Here is a 23,479-nt window from a genome sequence, read left to right on the forward strand (position 1 = left end):
AAAGGTCTCCATCAGGATGGTGGTTTTCAAAAATTTATTACATTTGTCGTAAAATTGGCACGCGATCATTGTTGGGTCTGGAGGTTGAGACAGCTGGTAAGAATTTTTCAGGCCCGGATTACCATTTATTTTATCTGTTTACTCTAAATGGAATGTTAATCTTTAAATCTTACGGCAAGGGTCCATGCGAATTGTAAACGAAGAATTTGTTTTTGGTAATAACAATTTTTTGTTTATTCTGTTTTTTAATTATTTCCGAATGTTCATAGATTTTATGGATTTGCCAATAAATTTTTCTTACACGGGGAAACAGATTATTATCCGTGGTTTCCAGAGATGCACTGTTCTGTGAATTTTCTAATGATGACCAGTTCTAGACATGAATTTTTCTAGATTCGTTCTGATCCCCATGAAAATTTCCAAACCGTTTTCGAATACATTTGAAAAGTCAACACCAAAGGGAACTGGTCGTTATATGTTTGACGATCAGATTTCGATTATTACATAAACCGTCACCAACGTTTCAGGAACACTTTTTGCATCTTATTGGTAGACAGTTTATCGGATCCATAACTTGACTGGACACATATCCATCGTTTCGGAAACCGGGCATTGGACGAGGTGACACAAGCGTTTTGCGCGCTTCGTAACATATAATAATCCACTTACACGGTCCGAGAACATCGCAGACATCTGACCGAGAATGTAATGTGTTGTTAGATAACGCTTAACGAGACGCGACGACAGTTCTTATTCTCTCGGATGCTCTTCTAGACATTAAAAAACGCGGCGAGCTTTGTGGGATGGTAAAATATGCAAGGGGCAATCCGCGACGTGATTTACCTAAAATATACGTGCACCAGTCGACCGGTATTAATCACACTAACGTCTTGATTAATCTGGACACGAGATCGATCTGGCGAAAACTCACGGGAATATTCATCTTGATTAACATAAAGAAACAAATTGCACATCATCGCTTGCGAAAATACGGACGTCGCTGACGGCAATTGTGGCGATTTTTAATAACCTTTCCACGTATGATAAACAAACCGTTGGCAGTTTTCTTGTACACAATAAATTACAAGCACGGTTTACTGACACACAAGTCGCAGGGCGCCCTGCCAGGCGCTGTAATTGCCATTAGACGACGAGTGGCGAAATTTTCCCAATTCGTGACGCTCCGAGCACCGACTCATTAGTTGCCAACAAATAACGCATTTTATTCCACTTAGGTTCGATTAATGAGTTACATCCGTGGGCTTCCGTTAAATTACATACAATTTGATTGTATCTGTCTGACGGTCGTTAGAGCTGCAACGACTGGTCCTCCACCACACCACACATGGGTGCATTCGCAATGGTATCGGTGTTTGTGCCAATGGCAATGGAATTAATGCTATACGGGTACGATGGTCGTGACTCGAGCCTGCCCTTGCTCATCCGCTGATCTCAAGACTGATACCGGGATGTGTGTGTGCCTTCAACATCACATTGTGTCGTTGCCCCGCATCACTTTTATGACTCATGTGACGACGATGGCTCCAATTCGGCCGACACATGGGCAAATAGTGGATTAAAGAAGAGATTATTAACCAGCAAGTGGAATTCGGATGGCATTCCTCCGATTTCACGCCCACGAAGCGCCACGATCACATTTCAGATTTTCAGGATAACTTTTTTACAAATTCAAACACTTGGCTTGCTCACCGATGTTTTGACATTTGTCCGGTCTTAATGCTGTACTTTTATTGACCATAAAGTTGTCATGGATCGCGCAGGGGGCGCCTCTCATAAAAGCCTCGATGATGGCGTGCCGCTTTTCGAGTAGAGTACATTTCACAGCAGTACGGCCGCAAATGATACACTTCCATGCACGTTTTACATCCACAACCGGTAATTATTACAGCCGTTCGTGCTCCTCGATCCTTTCAAAGGATTGCGGATGTTGGAAATTAAAACAAATCATATTCGCCCGCGCCGGCATTTTTATGACAGTTCAAGTAGAACCATCATCCACTGGACCAAAACAGGTGAAGAGAGGAACGATACTATCATGTTAAACTAATCATCACCGAACAATAAATTATGACACAATGTGGATACTGAACAGAAACTTTTTTTTTTCAAACAAAATTTACTTTTCTTTTTGTATAACAATGAAGTGATGACCAAATGGTGTAACAAAAGGAAAAAGAAAATTATTAGATGGTGTAGTGTAGTTGGAACCGAGGTCTAACCCGCACACCAAATTTCCTTATTAAAATTTTTCCTAACATTCTCGAGAATTTCCCCAATTTGTTAAATGATTTCCCGTGATTTCTTCAAGATTTTCTCAGATTTTCGCACTTTTGAACACCGATTTCGCCTGTGGTTTGCCCTAAGTCGGAACATTTCGAACACACTGTGGTATAGTGGCGGTCAGCTCGATTTGCGTGTGCGTCATCAATTTAATTTTTTCATTACCAACACAAAGTTGTAAAAAAATTGTCAAAAACAATGCAAATTTAAACAACTAGGGGTATCTAAGGGTGGTATCCTTGAACATTAATTTACATGTGCACTTCGACAACACCGTCAAGTGTCACGAATTTGTCAATCTGACATTGACAGTAAATTATAGACGTCGTCGCATGGTTGTCGAAAGTGTCATCGGTGTTAAACGCAAGTATTTTCCGTTCGTTTATTGTGTTTTGTGATTTGAGTTTCGTTAGGTTTTTGATTCTGCGTTTATTAGTTCTTGTTTTGTGAATCTGTATTTTTTGTATTTTTTTAATTTAAACACTTCGTAACCTCAAAAAATATTTGATAGTTTGTCACTGCTATGGCCCTGCTATGTAAACGTTGTGACAGAAATGTCAGATGACGCACACGCAAATGGAGCTGAGCGCTACCATAGAATCTTGAACCTTAGAAAGCCTGGGCGCTATTTACCTTATTTTTAAAAATTACGTAACGCACTGATGTACAAGGTGTTTCGCATAATTTTACGACACATGTGCCTGTAAGAAGCAATCAGTAGGTAATATTCATAAAAAGTAGAACATCCCTATACTTATAATTTTTAAAAACTGTAACTGTAATACTCATGTATAGTATTAAAAATCGTGAAGAAATAAGTTTTTACTTATGTCGATATTCATAAAATAGAGCACTTACTAAGAAAAATCAGCATGTACTTATGAAATCACAAGTTTGCTATTTATTGGCCTTACGAGTATATATCTGCAAAAAGTCATTAAAAGACGCTATGTTTGCCATATTAAGAACTCAAAGAATCTTTAAAGTTAGGGAAGAACATCTGGTTATTCATGATTTCACATAAACACAGCGGTTTTCGGCAGAAAGTGTGCAACGGTTAATGCCACATTTCCCTTTGTACTGACTTTAATAGGCTGAAAACTGTCGGCTGTTCGGATTTTTCAGATGATTTTTCGTCGATTTCAGTACGTTTTGGCTGACTCTGGGCTCATTTTAACCAAACGATGTAGTAGAAAGTACCAATCAAATGTGCATTTAAGGTTTATCAGACAGCAAAAAACCGAGTGAATAGTTGGAGTAAAAGATTCGTCTGCAGATACTTCTATTCTTATATATTAAAAAAATATATTACTCAAAACATTTATTAGTCTTAGATAAAAATTCTTTAGATGTTGAGATTCTTCAAATGATTCTACTTAGAATTTTGTTAATTTCGGAGTAGGTATTCCCGGCGCTTCCAAGCTTATATAGAGCTGATTTTTTTTTCTAAAATTTTGACACCAAGCTCCAAACTTTTTAACTCTAGTTTTTGAATAATTGAGAAAAATAAAGAAATTGTAATTTTTGTTGTTATTTTTTTAAGCGAAAACCAAAAGACGTTTTTAACTTGGCACTTTATTACAAAGAATCTAAATCTGTCATCGTATTTTTCAAGGCGTTCTTAATGTAAGAGTTACAACACTGGTTTGTCTTATAAAAGTAATATTTTCTTTTTGTATTTTTGTGTTTTTATTATTATTGATTACAACGATGTATCGCATGGTATGATCGAATCTTACATGCTGATAAAAAATGGAAAAAAAAAACTATTTTTGCGAAGAGTGCTTGGGAAAAAACGCCAATAATTTTGTTTTTAAATAAACTAGATTTTGGAAGTTAAATGTTCACGTTTCCGCCAAGCTTACTTATTTAAAAACTAAAATAATATGAAAAGCTGCAAGTATATTCTTCGCAAAACAAAACAAGTAAAAGTTATAAAAATTCCGCTGGCATATTTAATAGAAGAGTTAAAATTTAGTTTGTTAAACAAGCTTTTTGGCGTTTTTTCCAAAGCACTCTTTGCAAAAAACGCTCAATTATGGCGTCCATAAGAAAAACCAAAGTTGAGTGTTATGTAACTCTGACATCAAGCACGCCTTGGAAAAGGAATTGACAGATTTAGATTTCTTGTAAAAAAGTGCCTGAAAAATGTCTTACCTAAAAACGTCAAGTTCTTTTGGTTTTCGTTGAAAAAATTAAAAAAATTACAAATTTATTATTTTTCTCAATATTTCAAAAACTAAAAATGCGCAACTTTTTCCCTAATCTAACCGACCTCGTATATCTTATAATAACTGAGATTCCCAAGGTGGACCTCGAAAAATGGACACCCTGTAGAGTACTCATTTTTATACGTTCATCAAAGGTAGCGCTAAAATAACCCCTGTTACATTCGACACCTGTTACAAATGACACCAGTCTGAGCCAAAAATTTCACAAAATTGGATCGAAAAAAACTAGGTACATTCTTTTGTCATTGAATTTTCAATCAGAAACGCAATTGTTTTCAAAATTCCGTAAAAAATTAGCCGACAATTTTCAACATTATTTAAAAAATCGTGCACTATTAGCATTTCATCGAACTTTTTTAAGCAAATTTTTGAAATAAAAAGTCAGTCTTTGTAAAACTTTGCTAAACCTCGCTGAAAAATTAGTAACTTGCTTCAAAAATGATATAATTATACCATTTTTGCGTTAAATACTAGTACGTTTTTAATCAGAAATTATTCAACAACATTTTGTGTCAAAATTTGCCCCAAAGAATCACAAAATTAAGTCAAAAATTGTGTTACTTTTTCGTGCGCTTAAACATGTTTTCGTGAAAGTTTGGAAAATTGCAAAACTTAATCGAAAACAGCTATTTCGGCGTTATAATTAAAGAAAATTAAATTAATTTGCAAAATCTCAATAAAACTAAATTCAAAAATCGCCGAACAAAATATTGATTACCTTGCAAAAATACAAAAAAAATCGTTGATTTGGATTAAAATTAGCGCAATTTTTCCCTTTTTCAAGCTTCAATAAATACGCTTAAATTAAATTTCTTAGCTTTTTAACACGTTTTTGAGCCCGAAAGGTAATAACTTTCAAAATGAGTTGCTTTATTTATATAATCTTGATGCATTGCATTAACTTTGTTTTCATTAGTTATTATGCTTTAAGCACTTCTCTTTAGTGATCACCTGAGGCAATTTTTTTTCTATTTTGTGGATCGATTTCGCCTCTCTGTGTAGAGCCGGTCCTGTATTCAGACAAAGTAATATCTTTCGGTTGACGAGGCCTTCTCGGGAATGAAAAAATGTTGGAGAAAAAATTAAAAATCTTCTAATCTCCACGTTTCCTTATCTCGGGGCGTAAAACCCGTCATAACTCAATGTTGTAGTGAAGGGTGCTGTCTGGTTATCTCGACAAATTCATGGTCAAACATTGAAACAGATCGGCGTCAATGATTGATGCCTTAATCTCGTCTCAGATAGCCTCGTGTGAACGTTACAAATGCCCTTTCATGCTCCCGTTGATGGGTCGGGTGCACCATTTGGCAGAAGCTTCATCTCGATAACGCCACCAGCTCGTACAAGAACTAATTACAATAAACAAAACGTTCGTGTAGGTGCCTTCTCGCATCAAAATATCTAATCTCGCTACGAGTTATACGAACGAGCAATTAATCCTCTGGTGGAAAAAACGAAATTACTCGATTCGAGTGGCTTGACCTCGGCGTGTTTATTGAAAACGGCGAGTTTTGCCGCTCGATCAGGATCGTGGCCGAGCATCCCTCTGGTGTTATATGAGAGGGTGTCGGTCTTGGGGATATTTTAAACTGGGTCGTTTTTTACGGTGCTTTGTAACTGTTCGGCTTGATTTGAATATATCAATTATGATCGGGGCGATTGGAGCTTTTTCGACGGTTCTAATCTCGAAGAACGAATTTCATAAATCTGTCTTTTTGATAAAGCGAGAGATTAGGCGAAATTTATTATTTTTTTGTGAGTGTGTGAGAAAATAAAGAAGTTGATTTATCAAAATCGGGAGATATGGGAATTGACCCACCTACAAAACTATCTTTAAGATCGAAACCCACGCGCAATTAACGCAACAGATACTTTTATTTACTGTTGGGAGGTTGTTTCTTTATTCCATTTGTTAAAGCTCGCACGCCATTTTAACATCTAATAATATATTACAATGGTAATTACAAGTTGAATGCTTGGCAGACACTTTGGCACAAATATTGCAATTATGCGATGCCTGTTATAAGTTTCGCCGATTACACACATAACGCACACGTCGTCTTGTTTATTTTGTAACGAATATATGAGACTTGTAGTCTTGACGCTTAATTTATTCATCAAGGTGCGAGACCAGATTTCACGTCCACTAACAACGAACATGTCCCACATAGAAATGCAAACATGCACCTGCGTGGCCAATTCTTCAGCAGACCAATTAGCCAAAAGTATGACCATATACATTAATTACCCTGTACATTACCTAATAAAATAATGAATTAACCAACAGTAGTTACATTTTAGGTTTGATCCTTTAATCTTTAATCTTTTTTAAACATTTTCGTAGAGGAAAAAAATTGCGTATCCAACTGCCAAAGAGAAAAAAAACTTTGACGATTTGTTTTATAGTTAAGGGTGGTTATATTTTTGAAATTTTTAATCTTAATAGGCCATGATTTGAAGCCAATTAAATTTTAATAAAAACATTGTCGATTAGGCATGCAATAAGAGAGTTTAAAACCAACATTAGTAACATTTTAGATTCATCCCTCCGTCGCTAACCACCCTTACTTTAAAATTTGTAATAGCACCCCCAACATTTTATGTTGGTTTTGAACTCAAAAATGAATAGAAAAGAATGTTTTGCTTTTACGGTTAGATAAGCTTTTTATCCCCTTACCAAAAATATTTCAAATAATTGGGAGTGTTTTTTAAAAATTTAAACTAAGAGTTGTTACAGACTAGGGGATAAAATCCAAAACGTACTTTGTCTTGGCTTCGAATTATCTCATCGCATCTCTAATTGAGAAATTTCTTATTTCATTTTAAATGAAATTGGCTTCAAATCAAAGGCTACTAGGAGTAGAAAATTAAAAAAAAAACACCCCTAACTAAAAAATGAATCGATATTTTTTTCTTTGACAGTGAGATACATTAAATTTTTTCTTTTCCGAAAATATTTCAAAAAGTAGGGGGTGCCATTTAAAATTTTAATGTAGGGGTGGCTAGCCATTAAGGGATGAAACCTAAAATGTGACTAATGTTGGCTTTATACTCTCCTATTGCATCCTTAATCGATAATTTTTTTATTTAAATAAAATTGGCTTCAAATCACGGCCAACTCCGATTAAAAATTTCAAAAATATAACCATCCTTAACAAAAAACGAATCCGCAAAAATTTTTTTTCTTTAACAGTTAGATACTCAATTTTTTTTCCTTTCCGAAAATGTTTGAAAAAGTAGGGGGTGCTATTTAAAATTTTAAAATAGGGGTGACTAGCGATTAAGGAATGAAACCTAAAATGTAACTAATGTTGGTTTTAAACTTCCTAATCGAACTGTTTTTGCTTAAAATTAGATTTGCTCAAAAGTTATTGAAACTGACTCCTAAAATGAAAGCCCTGTATAATAAAAATAATGTTTTTCTATCAAAGGAAAATATTTTTGCTTACAAGTTAGGATTCTAAAATTTATAAAAGCTTTGGAACTGGTCACTTGAACAAAGCAATTTTGTAATGATGTATTGTTATGACTTATGACCATTCCCAAAGCTTTAATAAATTTTGGAATCTTAACCTGTAAGCAAAATATTCTCCTTTGATAGAAAAACATACTTATTTCTGTTTTAATGAAATTTTTAAATAAAAACTTAAAAAAAATATTTTTTTTTCTTTTTTTTGTTTTTAAAAGTCTTTACTTATTCTAATCGTCTTTCCCTCAAATTGCAGTTTCACTGCATTATAGCACCATTAGGTACTTTGTTAATTTATGTTCTTGTTTTACGATTTGTGTGTCATCCAAGATAAATTAATTTTAAAAAATTAGCGATATTTCTTTGTAACAACATAATGAAAATGATTAGATATTAATATATTTCTGTAAGTAAATGAACAGTGCGCTTTTACCGTGACGCCATAATGTCCAACATTAATTGACTATACTATATTTGCATTGTCACACAAATTATGTAACTGTGTAAAATTTCAATTCATTCGGACAACAGGAACCTTCTCAAATTTGGCTTGGAAAATATTAAAACAGGCAGACAGAAAACAAAGCAAGTTACATAAAAGCTTTTAAAAAATATAATATAATTAAACAATATTGTCTTACTGATTTTTTTTTCATTTCTGTTTTGTTTTACTTTTTTGTACCTATGTTTTATGTTCTAAATCTGTGTTTTATTCTAAATACACTATTCCTTTAAAACGGTTAAATTCTTAGCTTGTGGGTATTTTTTCGTTTTTCAAGTCACTTCCTAGTAGAGTTCCTCCGAATTGTTTCTCATCCTTGTTTATCATTTTCTAGCTCATTGGTTTAATCGTCGACCGTTTCATATATTTTCAATTTCTGCGATTCTCATTCCATTTTACGACTCGTCATTTATATCCTTAATTTTTCGTCGTGTAATTACATGTTTGAGTATCGATACTTTATGTGCCCCAACTCGCTGTTTATTTCCTTATTAATGTTAACTATTTTGATGAGAATTGAATTTTGCGAAAAAATTCGGCGGAATTTATAATATGTTTTGAGTCTTTGTCGCTGAATGCAGGTAATTGTCTAACAGTAAAGATATTTTTGGGTAGGTGTTAACGCAAGAAATATTTTAGCACACGTCTCGATTAGCTTCCTCGACTCGAAAAGGGAGTGTCTTAAAACCAACAACACAAAGAGTTGATTGTTTCCGTTGTCCATCAATATGCACACATTCTCAAGACTTTGATTAGAAACTCCGAGACCTCCCATCGTCGCATTATTGCGCTGTTGGCACAAGTGAATTAACTTTTCAACGAAAGATGCAAAATTCCGATTGGCCGGCACGAAAATTACACGTTTTCCTCCAAGAAGATGGACTTTAAATGTTTGCACTGTCGGTAATAGCGCGCCGTTTAGACCCAATCTTAATCGTCATTAGCCGATGGGACGCTCCTTCCTGGATCCGGCCGAAAGCTCGGACATAAATCCGCACACCAAGTATTTATCTCGTTCCGAATATTAATTTACGTTGGAACTTAAAGTGTAAATGCGACCATATATTTCCCTTAATCTGAGCGCATTTGCGGACTTTCGGACATCTAAGGCAGGTGATGCAAACTACTAGAAATTTAATACGTCCATTTCCTGGACCGCAAATCCCGGCTGTCCCTCGGGAACCGGGAAACAGATGACCGCCGGCCAATACCCAACTGAAATATCGACGCCACGGAACGGCCCACCGATATGTTATTATGCACAAGACGACACACAATCCACACACTTCTCAAAAAACATCCAAAAGGATTTCGCTTAATAAAGTGCCATCATCAGAACCGATTTCAATTCGCAAAATTAATCCTAGTAAGCACACACATGTAGATATAACGTTTTTTTAACGATACAATGGTTGATATAACGTTATACGTTGAAATTTACAGCACTGTTATATGATTACCAATATGATTTATTGGTTACATGATTACGTTTTCTTTTAAGGTTTAAAAACCTTTTTTTTGCCAATTTTTAACCTTCAGGTACGTCTTAACTTAAAGTTGTATTTATGTAGAAAACGTAAAAGAATTTTAACGTTATTAATAATCGTATTTACTAACGTTTGTTTTTAACGTATAATTAACGTTTAAAAACAATTGAATTTGGTTTTCATGGCAATGTCACCACTGTCTATTATTAATGTTTTATTTAAATATTATTCGGAAGTAAAGTTACCATTGGGGGCGCCACTGAGCTAGGTCGAAAACAGTAACAATAAATGGCGCGAAAATGTTTATTCAGATATTTTGAGCGTTGTACGAATTTTGAGGGTTCACAGTTATTACATTGCCTATGCGGAATGACTATTGTATCTTTGGTGGAAGAAACGAATGTTGACAAATTAGAAATGACGAGGAAAACACGAATAACGAATGACTTTTTGGTTCACTTTCTTTATTGGAAAATTATTACAAAGACATTAAAAAGCCTACCTTTTGGCATAATTTACGTTTAAGTGTATTAGCAGTTGTTAATCTTAATTGTAGTTTTGTTGATTTATCGAAGTATTTCATGATTATATCAGTGGAAAAATTCTAACCTAAAATTCACAAACTTCACTAATTTGTTGGTTTCTTGAGCCCAACTTTGTGTTCGCTGTGATCCATTACTATAGTCTTTAATTAGACAACTGTTTGATAACAATTTATAATGAAAATTTAAATTTTTTTCACTTTTTATCCACTTTCAAATTCCAACAATAAACACTTTACACCACGAAAAACCGCAGAACCAAAGTCAAAGCTAGTATTTACCACCACGCACTTTTAAAGTGATTCTCTCTAATGTAAGCAATTAACACTATACACGCAAAATTGTTGAACAATTTATTAGATGTCAATTAAATGTGGAATTAACGAAAATTTCGTTACTGTTTTCGACATAGTTCAAAAGTCATCACCAGAGGGCGTCTAGTTAATTTTATTTCCGAATATTATTAATGTCGTGAAGCGAAGTATAAAAAATAAACTTAAGTAATTAATTGGATAGAAAACGCAGAATATACAGCCAGTTCCATATAAACCCCACATCAGAAGTATTGAAAGTTCTAATAAAGATAGTTAATTGAAAGTTCTAATAAAGATAGTTATTTGAAAGTTGGTACTCAGCCATAATTTGTTAAGTTCTGCTCAATAAAAATATTTTCAAGATGGCGCCATTTCTGATTATACCGGAAGTCGCTATCAACTTTCTTATTTTAAATGGAAAGCTATGTTTTTCACGTTGTTTTTGGATTAATTTTATTATTTTAAGGCCGTTTTTATCAGCTTTCCCTATACCTAAGTTTAACCATTTTCGAGATTCTTGAAAACTTTGAAAATTTTTTGAATTTGCACCTGTGACGTAAATGTCGGTAACACTTGTAGTTTTACAAATCTTGAAATTATATTTGAAGAATCAAAAGAGACAGTGTGTTTAAAATTAGAAAAGAAGTTAATAAACCCAAAAAGTTAAGTTTAAACAACTTCAAGTACCCATAACTTAATTTTTTCAAGTAGGATGTGCAATTTTTATTTTACAAGTTGGAGAACAATTTTTTTTCTGCATCGATCTGTATTAGCATCTGTGATAATTTTCAAGTTATGTTGTTTTTTTTACATTGTAGAAAATAAGCTATTTTTTATTTTTGCATAGTTGTTTACCATAAAAACATGATTTAATAAACAACAAAGTCTGTTCAAAATTATGTTGTCAGTCGTGTGAAAACAAGGGGCGAAGCCTCAGCCTCCAGACTAACTGCTGAGTGTTTATTATTTAAACAGTACTAACTGAAATTAGGTACTAGTCATATACGATTTTTTACTGGGCACACTTTATACTGAACAAAATTTAATAAAATACTGTGCAAATTATTATATTATTTCAATCACTCCTAGTTTTTACTGCGCAAAAATTAATTAAATACTGATCATTTATCATTTTTTACTGATCAAAACAGGATTTATTACTGATCACTTTATTATTACCCGAATAAAATTATTTCAATAAAAACAGCCTTTTTAAAACGTTACTGGTTGACTTGATTACTACGTTACACCTCATATTATTCAGCTAATTAGTAGTGCATTAAAGATTCTGGGCTTTATATGTATAGAAATACAAAAGAATTTACTAATGTATCTTGCATTAAAACTTTATTTTGTGCTCTTGTTAGGTCTAAGCTTGATTTTATGAATTTTATGTAAATGTTTTGGAAAATATTTTAAGAAAATTTTGTAAATACTTATATTTTAAAATTTATATTAGATATTCTGTAAGGCACTGTGATCAAAGTAATCTTTTAAGAAATGTAAATAAAAGCACTTAATTAAGAAGGAGAAATGTTCCATGTATTATTTTTCTGCAAAAACTTTTATGTGGTGAGATTATCAGCTCTGATCTTCTGGATCAAGTGAACATTGTAATACCTAGAGCTAACAACCGAAATCCTCTTACATTTTATTTTTGACTCCTAATACCTTTCATTATCTGAATTCTCCACTTTTTAAATGTTTTAAATTATATAATAATATTTTAATTTAGATATTTTCTTCAATAATTTCCAAACTAAAGCTGTAAAGGTCAAGCTTTTAGTATATTTTTCTTCGTAATTTATAATGTTTTGTATAATTTAATTGTCCCAATTTGATTTTTTTGGTATATTGTATTGTTACTTGTCCACTTTAGACTAATAAGTCTGTTGGAAATAAATTATATTATTATTATGATTATTATTACTAGTTTTATATTTTCTATAATTTTACTTTATATTCTTTCGTTACAAAAGCGTTTAAATAGTTAAATAGTTAAAAAAAAACGTTAATGTTTTACGATACACATAACGATATTTTTGCGTTGATTCAGCGATAAATGTAACGTTTTTGCAACCTAATTGACGTTTCTTTCTTTACGTTAATGGGCTTATTGGAAACCTTTAAAACCTAAGGATATGTTGTTCTTGAGATCCTGAAAGCAGTTTCTATCTTGAGACATAAAACAACAGCTTTGCAAGCGTCAGGATATGAAAATTTTTTCAGATTTTGTATTTTTTGGTAAACAAATAAATCAGAAATTCTCAATAAAACTTTATTTTTGTGACATTTTGAAATTCTGCGTCTCGTGGAGGAGTAGAGTTACGATCAACGTTTCAAACACGCAGTTAATTTCAAATTTAAGAAATTAACGACTTTGAATTTCGGTGACATGGTGAGCTCGATCCCGCTGAGAAAAAGCCTATTAACGAGTGCTGCTACAAATAGGAATAGGGTACCGTGTGCGGGTATTAATAAAAAACGACCTAATGGTGATTTATGTGTAGTAACAGCTGCCATTCTTACTTTTAAGTAAATTATGAGTTTTTTTGATTTTCGCCGGTTGTTAGGATTAGATTTATTGAGGAAAATGTAGTGAGAGACAAGGTGTACAAATTATTAAGTTAATATATGAACAAACAAATCGCTGAAGAGAGAAATAATAAATTTTGAGCAAATCTGCATATTGAATAGAAAACGTCTCTGACTAAATTTACGTTATTTATGAGGTTGCTTTTTAGTGGGATTTGTAAGTTAATATCGAGGGCTTTTCGTCTTTATTCTTGCATAATGGAAGAGGAGATATTTCTGTTTGAAATATTTCGTAATGTGCTTGGTGTAATCAAGTTTATCATTAATTTAAAACATCTAACTGTTCATCCCACACAAAAGTCTTTGACTGGCTAATTATACATTTGATGTACTTGTACCTATTAAAATATTTTTGTTCGCGTCTCCACTTCTAAAATTACTAATTTAATTTAGTTACTGCTTTACGACTTTGACGATTATGCAGAAATGCAAATACGCCTAAACCAGACATAAATAAACGACAAAAGGGACAATAGAATTCATCGTAGACAGGTGTAAAATGGCCAGGAAACACTAAATAACATAAAAAAATCAGACAGTGTGTAGGTCGATTTAGCTACTCGTGTTATAATGAAACATTTTCTGAATCGTCGGTCGTAAATTTTTTCGAAACTGTTACGATGGCATTCCTCGGCTCGCTTTCTCACAGCCCACGTCCGCGGCCATAAACCACTAGGTGCTAAGTCCGTGTTCCGTTTTTCAAAAAAGCCATCGTATATTTTTGCACGCCCATGCGAGGAGGAGAAGTAGTAGCAGCAGCAGCCAACACGCGCTTCGAGATTTACTGGAATATATTTCCGTCCGTTAACATGTTATTGTTCCAGCTACCAGCTGCACGGCCTCGCACTGAAAAAGGATCTTAAAGGACTAGAGCCAAACCGCTTTTTGCCGTTGAGGAATGCCGTACGTTTTCGATATTTCACGAGATACGATCGCGGCCGTATTTTCCTCTTATATCTTGATATTTAGCGATCGAAACGTCGCGGCCGAAGCGACTTCATAACGTGATAATGCACCGGCACACGCGTTGGATGTGATTAGATAAAGACGTTCGTTATGCGCCGAGTGAAGGAAAATAAACAACGAAAGAACACCTGCAGATTGTGAATTTTAATCGGCGATTTCGGATTGAGTTATGGGCGGAAGGCGGGCATAAAGACGAGATTCGCGGAGGGTCGACACGGGACACGCAAAAGGTCGAATTTTAAAGAGGTTTGCTTGATTATGGATTTTGTGGCAACAGTTTTGACCGAGTTTTTTCTATTTCACGAAGGAAATCATCCAATAATGAGGAATTTTTGCCAGTATTAAAAATGTCTCTTTTTTAAATTAATTGAGACACATACCGATGTATATTAAATTAATGATTTGGAAACAATGGTCAAACACTGGAGCCACGCGAAGCAAAGTTCTGGCTATAAAGGCATTTTTTTGTTTTTCACTAAAAAAATTAATAATTCGAAAACTAAAAGTCTAGAACAAAAGTTTGTTTTGGTAATTAAGAAAATAAAAAAAAATTAAAAGCTTTCTACAGGCTGCTCAAAAACTCGCGCATCAACTCAGTGGTACGTTATTGAGAAGCAAGTGCAGAATACGGGAAAAATGTTGAAAAAATTCCCAAAGTTATATTTTAAAAAATCTGGAGCTACAAACTTATTGTGTTAACTTATTTAGTATTCATTATTTTTTACGGTTTTATGTTTCATACCAGGTAATCGTTCCGTAACAAAACGATGAATAATTATTTTTAAATTTACTCTCAGACTTTAACAGTTTTTTTAATTTAAAAAAATTAAAATTTATCCAAAAAATCACAATGTGTAGATGTGACAACACTGGGAATTATTTCCTAGGAAACCGTTTCAAAAATAATTTATTTTTATTATTCGGAAGTAAAATTATCGTTGGGGGCGCCACTGAACTAGGTCGTAAACAGTAACCATAAATAGCGGGAAAATGTTTATTCGGATATTTTGAGCGTTGTACGAATTTTGGGGCTTCACAATTATTGCATTGCCTATGCGGAATGATTATTGCATCTTTGATGCAAGAAACGTATGTTGACAAATGAGAGATGACGAGGAAAACACGAATAACGAATGACTGTTTGGTTCACTTTCTTTATTGGAAAATTATTACAAAGACATTGAAAAGCCTACCTTTTGGCATAATTTACGTTTAAATGTATTAGCAGTTGTTAATCTTTATTGTAGTTTTGTAGATTTACCGCAGCATTTCATGATTTTTTCAGTGGAAAATTCTAACCTAAAATTCATAACACTTCACTAATTTATTGGTTTCTTGAGCCAAACTTTGTGTTCGCTGTGATCCATTACTTATAATCTTTAATTAGACAACTGTTTGATAACACTTTGTAATCAAAATTTAAATATTTTTCACTTTTTATCCACTTTCAAGTTCCAACAATAAACACTTTAAACCACGAAAAACTACAGAACCAAAGTCAACGCTAGTATTTACCACCACGTACTTTTAAAGTAATTCTTTCTATTGTAAGTAATTAACACTATACACGCAAAATTGTTGAACAATTCATTAAATGTCAGTTAAATGTGGCATTACAAAAATTTCTTTACTGTTTTCGACATAGTTCAAAAGTCATCACCAGAGGGCGTCTAGTTAATTTTATTTCCGAATTGATCAAATTTTATTGCGATCATGACTGTTAGACAACGTTGCCACATATCATTTATCTAAAATACGTTATTTATCAATAACTTTAATACAAAGAATTTTTTTACTATTTTTACCTTTGTATGTAACCAGTTCTCTACCACACACCATTGAGTTGGTGCGCCAGTATTTGAGCACGCTGTATAAGCTTCATTAAATTTTAATTCGTTGTTAAAAGTTAACAATGCAAATAGACCAATGAAAATGACTCAATTTGGTCACGTGATCAGGTAATCACGCCTTTAATTGCAGATTAAATTATTGGCGCTTCTATAAACCGGTGCTAAGAGCCGGTTTACAAAACATTTTAATTGCAATTATATTTTAACTTGACATTTGTCAATGCATTTTACATGGCTTAATTTGAATTAGTTTAATTTTGAATTAAATCTTAATTTCGCTGTCTATAAACCCCATTCGTTGCTAAAAGTTAACAATGCCAATGAACCAATCACATTTGTTCAATTTGGTCACGTGATCAGTTAATCACGCATTTAATTGCGGTTTAAATTAATGACGCTTCTATAAACCGATCCTTAAATTGAAAATTGAAATCGCTTTTCGAGATATCGACCTTTGAAAGTGAAAAAATGTGAAAATGATACCGTAAATCCAAGACAGATGGACCAGTTTTTAAAAAATGAGAAAAAAATTCCAAAAGGCTTTTATTAGAATGGCTGATGATCTAATGTATAATAGTTTAAACTACCATGTGATCATTGAAATTTATAATTACTGTAGGTAAGCGTTTTTTTTTATTGATAAACTAGAGCAAACTGAGGAAAAAATGTATTTTAATTAAATATTATCTAGGGCTCAAAATTTATTATTTTATCTCTTCAGCTTGATTAATTGTGATAATCAACGTTTTCACACAAGCTTAAAAACTATTAGAAAGAACTTACTCTAATTATAAACTCAAATGATCACATGGTATAAGAAAAGATACATAATATTAAAAAGACACAATATAAATTCTGAGAAAAAATATAATAAAAAATTAACAAATGGTTCAACTCACCCTGACTATGCGGGTGAGATGAACCTCAAGATTGGGTAATTTAAACCATACATGATAAATCTGACCACCAAAGAGTTCAATCACGAAAATCTAACTCTATAATAAGACAAACTAGTGAAGCAAAATTTACCTATTTATTTTTTGAGATATCTTTTTTTTTCATATTGCGCAAACTTCTTTGCAATTATGTACAATGTGTTCAAAAATGGTTGTTCATCAATTCAATTTCAATGTGCCGCTTTATCCAAAAATGACTTATTATAGTTTCCCTGTCAAATTTTTGAATTAGCTTTTTACTCACTTTTTTTCATTTTCCGGTACAACCATTTTAAGTTGGGTTTTTTTGATTTGTTTGTTGTTTTGATTTGTGTTTTATATTTCCGTCATTTTTGTTGTTGTGTATTTTGGTTTTTAGAATCGCAGCATTTTTGCATCATTTTGACGAATCTGTCACTTTAACGGCATTCACAATTTAAATTAAACGGCACATTAAATTCAAATTTCATAGGTGAGTTGATGAACAACCATTTTTGAACACATTGTATATCTAAACAACAATCAAAAAAAGACATCAACCTAGTTTCCGGTATAGATAGTTAGTGCTAGAGGAACCAACTAAAACAGCCATCTACTTTCCGTGTGTAAATAAGGTTACTGTAGTAGTCCACTTCAGGCGGTGGCCCATCTCACCCGAAATTACCCTATTTTTGAGTTTTTCACGGAAACCATAAAAATTAAGAACAAAAACCAAAAAAGTACCAAATTGCGCTTTAAATTATCTCCTCGTGAAAACCCGGAGCCGTTCCTGTTACATAGACATTTCTATCTACTCTATAACTAGGATAATAAAAGTCCTAAAACAAAATAGGGTTTGTACCAGCAAATTCTACGATCTCATTTCACACATAAAATCATGCAGTTATTTGAATTTATAGTTAGGGTAGACGTGTTTTTTTATTTGTGATTGATAAACTAGGACAAACTAAAGGGAAAATGTTTTTTTAATAAAATACAGTCTTGAGGTCAAAACTTAATGGAGATGATACGAGTATGTGTGATAAAAAAATCTCAAAAAATTTATAAAATAAAAATTTATATTAAAACAGAAAACCATTAAATTTACATTATTTGTCTGTGAACTGCTGCTTCGACTACAACAATTACGATTACCTTGTGCTTCACCGCAATGAACAACCAATTCATTAATTCAACAATTGTAGTCCATGGGCATAAATTTGATGAAAACCCTACACAAAACACAAACCAAACTTACTCCAAACGATTTCGATACAAGTGAACAAACAAAAGACCATCAAATTTAAATTTTTATTAAAACTAAAGTAAATCCAAATAAAATGACGTGCTTAACAAGTTTAAAAAACATCTCAAAATTACTTATTAAGCAAATCACCCTGTGCTATGTGTTATAAATATTTTTTAAGCGTGTATTTCAAATAGTTTATGTAGTGTTAGGTTTTATATCTTTAGTTTAGGATTTAAATTTTTAAATATATTGTTTTATTTTAATTATTTATTTCCCTGTATTGTTTTATATTTTTGACTTGTTCTGTGCCATTATGGAGTATTTTTTGAATAAAGTTTCATTCTATTATATTCTATTCTAGAAATTACTTTAACAAAGAAATTATTCCAGCGACCCTCAAACCATGTACCAATACTTCGGAGTTAACTATAGTATTCTTAAAAGTAGCAATTCCGTGAGTTTTTTTGCAGTTCTTCTATTTTTACATTCTTCTAATACCAAGTAAAATTTCGACTACAAAACCATAAACACCTTGTATTACCGTTCCAAATTAGATTATTAGATTCAATTTGTCTCATTCCTGAAACGAATAATCTGACCAATAAAAATTACTCTCGTGTGGTTTATCTAGTACAGTGTTTCCCAACTGGTAGTTGTGTATAAAAGAGGTTCGTCAAAAAAAGTATTGTAATAGCGGAATTTTAAATCGCTAACAGAAAAGAAAAAAAACGCTTCCACTGAAAAAAATATTTGTCGAAAGATATAACAATTAGATATTATAAAGATTGGCTATTAGTTTTCTCATTTCTGTAATTTATTTGAACTAAAATGGGCTTGAAGTTGTGGCAAGTTCCAAATTCTTCTTCAGCCTTAGTTTAAAAAATAAAATTTGCACTTTCTTTTAATGCTTCGTAAAGTGCGATGCAATCATTTACATACATTTAATTGCTTTCTATCTCATATAATTATTTTACATTTTTGTTACATTCTTGTTAAATTGCAGTGTTAATTAAATAAGTATTTTTTATCTTTACATTTACTTCAAAAACTGTTATCGATATGAAGCCCCTGTTTGTGTATTTTTGTATCTAGATTTCTATACAGGATTTTTTCAAAATAAATCGAACACTGGACCTGTGTTCCTTTAGTAAAATTTGTACGAATAAATTGACTATGACCCCAAAGTTAAAAATATTATTTTTTCTACTTTGGTTTCACAAATTGTTCATTATGAAACTGAAAGTAGTTTCACAGAGAGAACTTTTGTGCAACTACTTTTTGTTAAATTTTTAGGAGTTGTATTCGGAAGTAAAATTACCGTTGGGGGCGCCACTGAGCTAGGTTGAAAACAGTAACCATAAATGACGGGAAAATGTTTATTCGGATATTTTGAACGTTGTACAAATTTTGGGGCTTCACAATTATTACATTGCCTATGCGGAACGATTATTGCATCTTTGATGCAAGAAACTTATGTTGACAAATGAGAGATGACGAGGAAAACACGAATAACGAATGACTGTTTGGTTCACTTTCTTTATTAGAAAATTATTACAAAGACATTGAAAAGCCTACCTTTTGGCATAATTTACGTTTAAATGTATCAGCAGTTGTTAATCTTTATTGTAGTTTTGTAGATTTACCGCAGCATTTCATGATTTTTTCAGTGGAAAATTCTAACCTAAAATTCACACACTTCACTAATTTATTGGTTTCTTGAGCCAAACTTTGTGTTCGCTGTGATCCATTACTTATAATCTTTAATTAGACAACTGTTTGATAACACCTTGTAATCAAAATTTAAATATTTTTCACTTTTTATCCACTTTCAAGTTCCAACAATAAGCACTTTATACCACGAAAAACTACAGAACCAAAGTCAACGCTAGTATTTACCACCACGTACTTTTAAAGTGATTCTTTCTATTGTAAGTAATTAACACTATACACGCAAAATTGTTGAACAATTCATTAAATGTCAGATAATTGTGGAATTACGAAATTTTTTTTACTGTTTTCGACATAGTTCAAAAGTCGTCACCAGAGGGCGTCTAGTTAATTTTATTTCTAAATTGGCAGTGCTGACCAGGGTGAATCAGTCATCACTCATCACTGTAATTTAGTGTGTAATCTGTCAACAGCGACAAGTCGTTTATTGATAAAGTCCGAATAATTAACAAAATTAAGCGAAAACAGTTTGAACAGATTTTGATGAGTTAAACTAAACACAAACAAACAAAAAAAATAGAAAGTAAAAAAATAGTATATACACTCGTTTTATAAGACTTAATTGTGGCACTCATTCTATTGGAGCACTCCTTCGTCGTGCTCCAAAACCATTCGTGCCACAATAGAACCTCTTATAAAACTCGTATAATAATATACTACTGTGGTTGTGGATTGATTTGTTTTCAACATTTAAAGCCTTATAGAATAATCTGCAACTGTGTTACTTACTTGTTTCTTATTCTACAATACGAAAACTCCTGCCTTACACTTAGAAATAAGCTTAGAAAAAAGTTTTATGCACTTGTTGTGCAAAACCCGTCGTTTACTAAGTTTCCTATCGTATGAAAACGCTGTTTTTTCGATTATCATAATCGCAAATTCAAAAAAAGTGGTACTATTTAAATAGATCGAGCACAAAAATCTCGTGTAGTGGCTTTCGAATTCATCAAGCGCATTCCCAACCTTGTTCCGAATTGACAAATTGAAACAACTACACCCAATCAAGCGCTGACATGTGATTAGTACCACGAAGCGAGTCCAAGAAGAAGAAAAAAGCCCCGAATGCGGGCTCGACTTTGTCTCGTCCGTCTAATCTCCGCGCGTCGATATCCATCCACAAGAATGGGCCCCATTAACTCGCTTAAATATTCATCCGACTTGTGCGGCACACATTGTTACAATAATTTACAATTCAATGGACGATGACTCCGCATGTGTTACGGTGTGATATGGATCGCAGACGGACTAGGCCTTAGATAAGCATCGCTTTGTGTTGTTTACTCAGAAAAAAATACAATAGAACTACACAACTGGAGTTATTCATGTGCCAAAACGTTTTTAACGCGCATTCAAACAATTTCCAAGATTATTCCCAGATCGCTCCAGCATTTAATTACGATGCTATCACCGGTTCGTGGTTTCAGACTCGTGATTTTCCATTTGCTTAAAATCCTAATGATAATTGCGCGAGAATCGTGGCTAAACCGAACAGATAATTGCGAGATAAGTGTGGCACATTTTTAATTGCGAGAGCGTGATTCTGATACCGCAATGTTTATTGGAGGCAACTAATGGCCAGTCTTGGGGCAACGTAATGTAATAACGACGGATTGAAGAAAAAAATAAACGGAAAAAACTTACCGATAACAACAATTTTTGTAGACACTAAACAAAAACACAAAATAAACAAACAACACAAAGCTAAAATGTTTCTTTAACCTCAACAGATGACAATTGACAGTAAAGTAACAAAATTGCCTTTACAGAAATCTACTGTGAGATCAGGACTCAAAACAGAAATCTGTACCATTGGAATGCGCTTTACTATAATAACAGCACCAAACAATACCAGATATAATCTATCTAGATGCAAAATAAGCTAACAATATACTGAAAATAACTTTTATTTATTGTCAAAATTTTAATAAAATAGAACTAAAATAAGCAGGTGTAGCAGACTGTAATCACTTTGGCGTTTCCTCACGAGGTAGCAGCACGATCCAAAAATCTGTGTTTAATTTCTGGGGTCCAGTATTGAATTTTACATGCTCAAATCTCAAATATACAGAGTTATTAAAAAGTAAGTTACGTTACAAACGTCTGTTTTTCAAGTGACGCATACTATGTCTTGTAAATTTTTTAAGGCAGCTTTTGTCGTTATGTTGGCAACACATTTGAAAAACTTTGGCAAAGATATAACAAAATGATTCCATTTAATAAACAAGCAGGAAGGCCAATAACTCAGTGTTGCAAGTTTTTGACGCATTCTTTAATTGTGAAAATACATATACTAATTTACACATTTTTCACAGTTCTACTATTTTATTAGTAAATTCGAAGTTCAAACATTACGATGATAATTATAACTTTACTACAATTTAACGAAAATACATATTACTAGTTGAAAAAGTTTCCCAAAGTTGAAAATATTAAAAAAAAATGGAACCGTTTTTTAACTTTTTATAAACCATAATTAAAAAAATAATTTGGTAAAATGCGACGTTGGCGTTTTTAAAGTTTTGAAACAGCTAATACTTCACTAGACTTCAAAGTGTTTTTTTTTGAGAGAGTAAGTTATCTTTAAATCAGCCTTGTCTAAAATAATGTAGTAGTTTTCCTAGGTCTTGAAAATTTTAAGAATTGAAAGACAGTGTAACCTTAAAAATTAATTTAATAGCGTAGCAAATGATTAAATATTTAATTATTTAAAATAATGATATCTCTTTCACTCTATCATAGTGAGCTCTATAAAAATAAGCATCAGCATTTAATTAATTCTGGTCGTAATGGAAAAAGCTTCAAATTTTAGAGCAACAAAATTCACATATGAAACAATCACAATTTACAAGAATCCAAGACTTAATTAAAATACTGAAACTGCAAATAACAAAAAAATCATTTTGTTCTAAAATAGTAACACTACTTTAGAACGTTTAAAACATATTTATTTAAAATTATAAAGTGAAACCTTCCTTAATGGACATCTCCGAATAACGGACACCTCTTCACAACGGACATTTTTTGTAGGAACGTAACAAAACCTATATTAAAATTTCCAAAAAATTTAAAAAATTAAAATTATTAGAGGACACGTCTGCACAACGGACAATTAAACAGTGTCCGTTGTTGAGAGGTTTTACTGTGATACTAAATAAGTTTTACTCAATTTTACTCAATTTCAAAAAAGCTCCAAAATGTACACATATGAGAAGCTCACTAATTAGATCCGGACCCTAGACATCATTGGAATTGTTTTGCTAAAAAGATAAATCTAAAAAAAGTAGAATAAGTATTTTTTTAACTTAACATTTTCAATACTACAACAGTAAAG

At 32.6% G+C, this 23,479-nt stretch overlaps 2 protein-coding genes across 3 annotated transcripts in view; one reads left to right on the forward strand and one right to left on the reverse strand.

The window, feature by feature from the left end:
• The window catches only part of Ntan1 (N-terminal amidohydrolase 1), an 83,774-nt gene extending 61,846 nt beyond the window's left edge, over positions 1–21,928 (reverse strand). For both annotated transcript variants that reach the window (XM_064356086.1, XM_015978133.2), the window contains exon 1: positions 21,790–21,928. The gene's annotated coding sequence lies outside the window, so the exon portion shown is untranslated. The remainder of the gene's footprint in view (positions 1–21,789) is intronic.
• robo1 (roundabout 1) overlaps positions 1–23,479 on the forward strand; it is a 476,471-nt gene that overhangs the window by 158,887 nt on the left and 294,105 nt on the right. The gene's annotated exons all lie outside the window — the stretch shown is intronic.

This window comes from Tribolium castaneum, chromosome 1, assembly GCF_031307605.1.
Source record: "Tribolium castaneum strain GA2 chromosome 1, icTriCast1.1, whole genome shotgun sequence".
NCBI classification, from domain to species: domain Eukaryota; kingdom Metazoa; phylum Arthropoda; class Insecta; order Coleoptera; family Tenebrionidae; genus Tribolium; species Tribolium castaneum.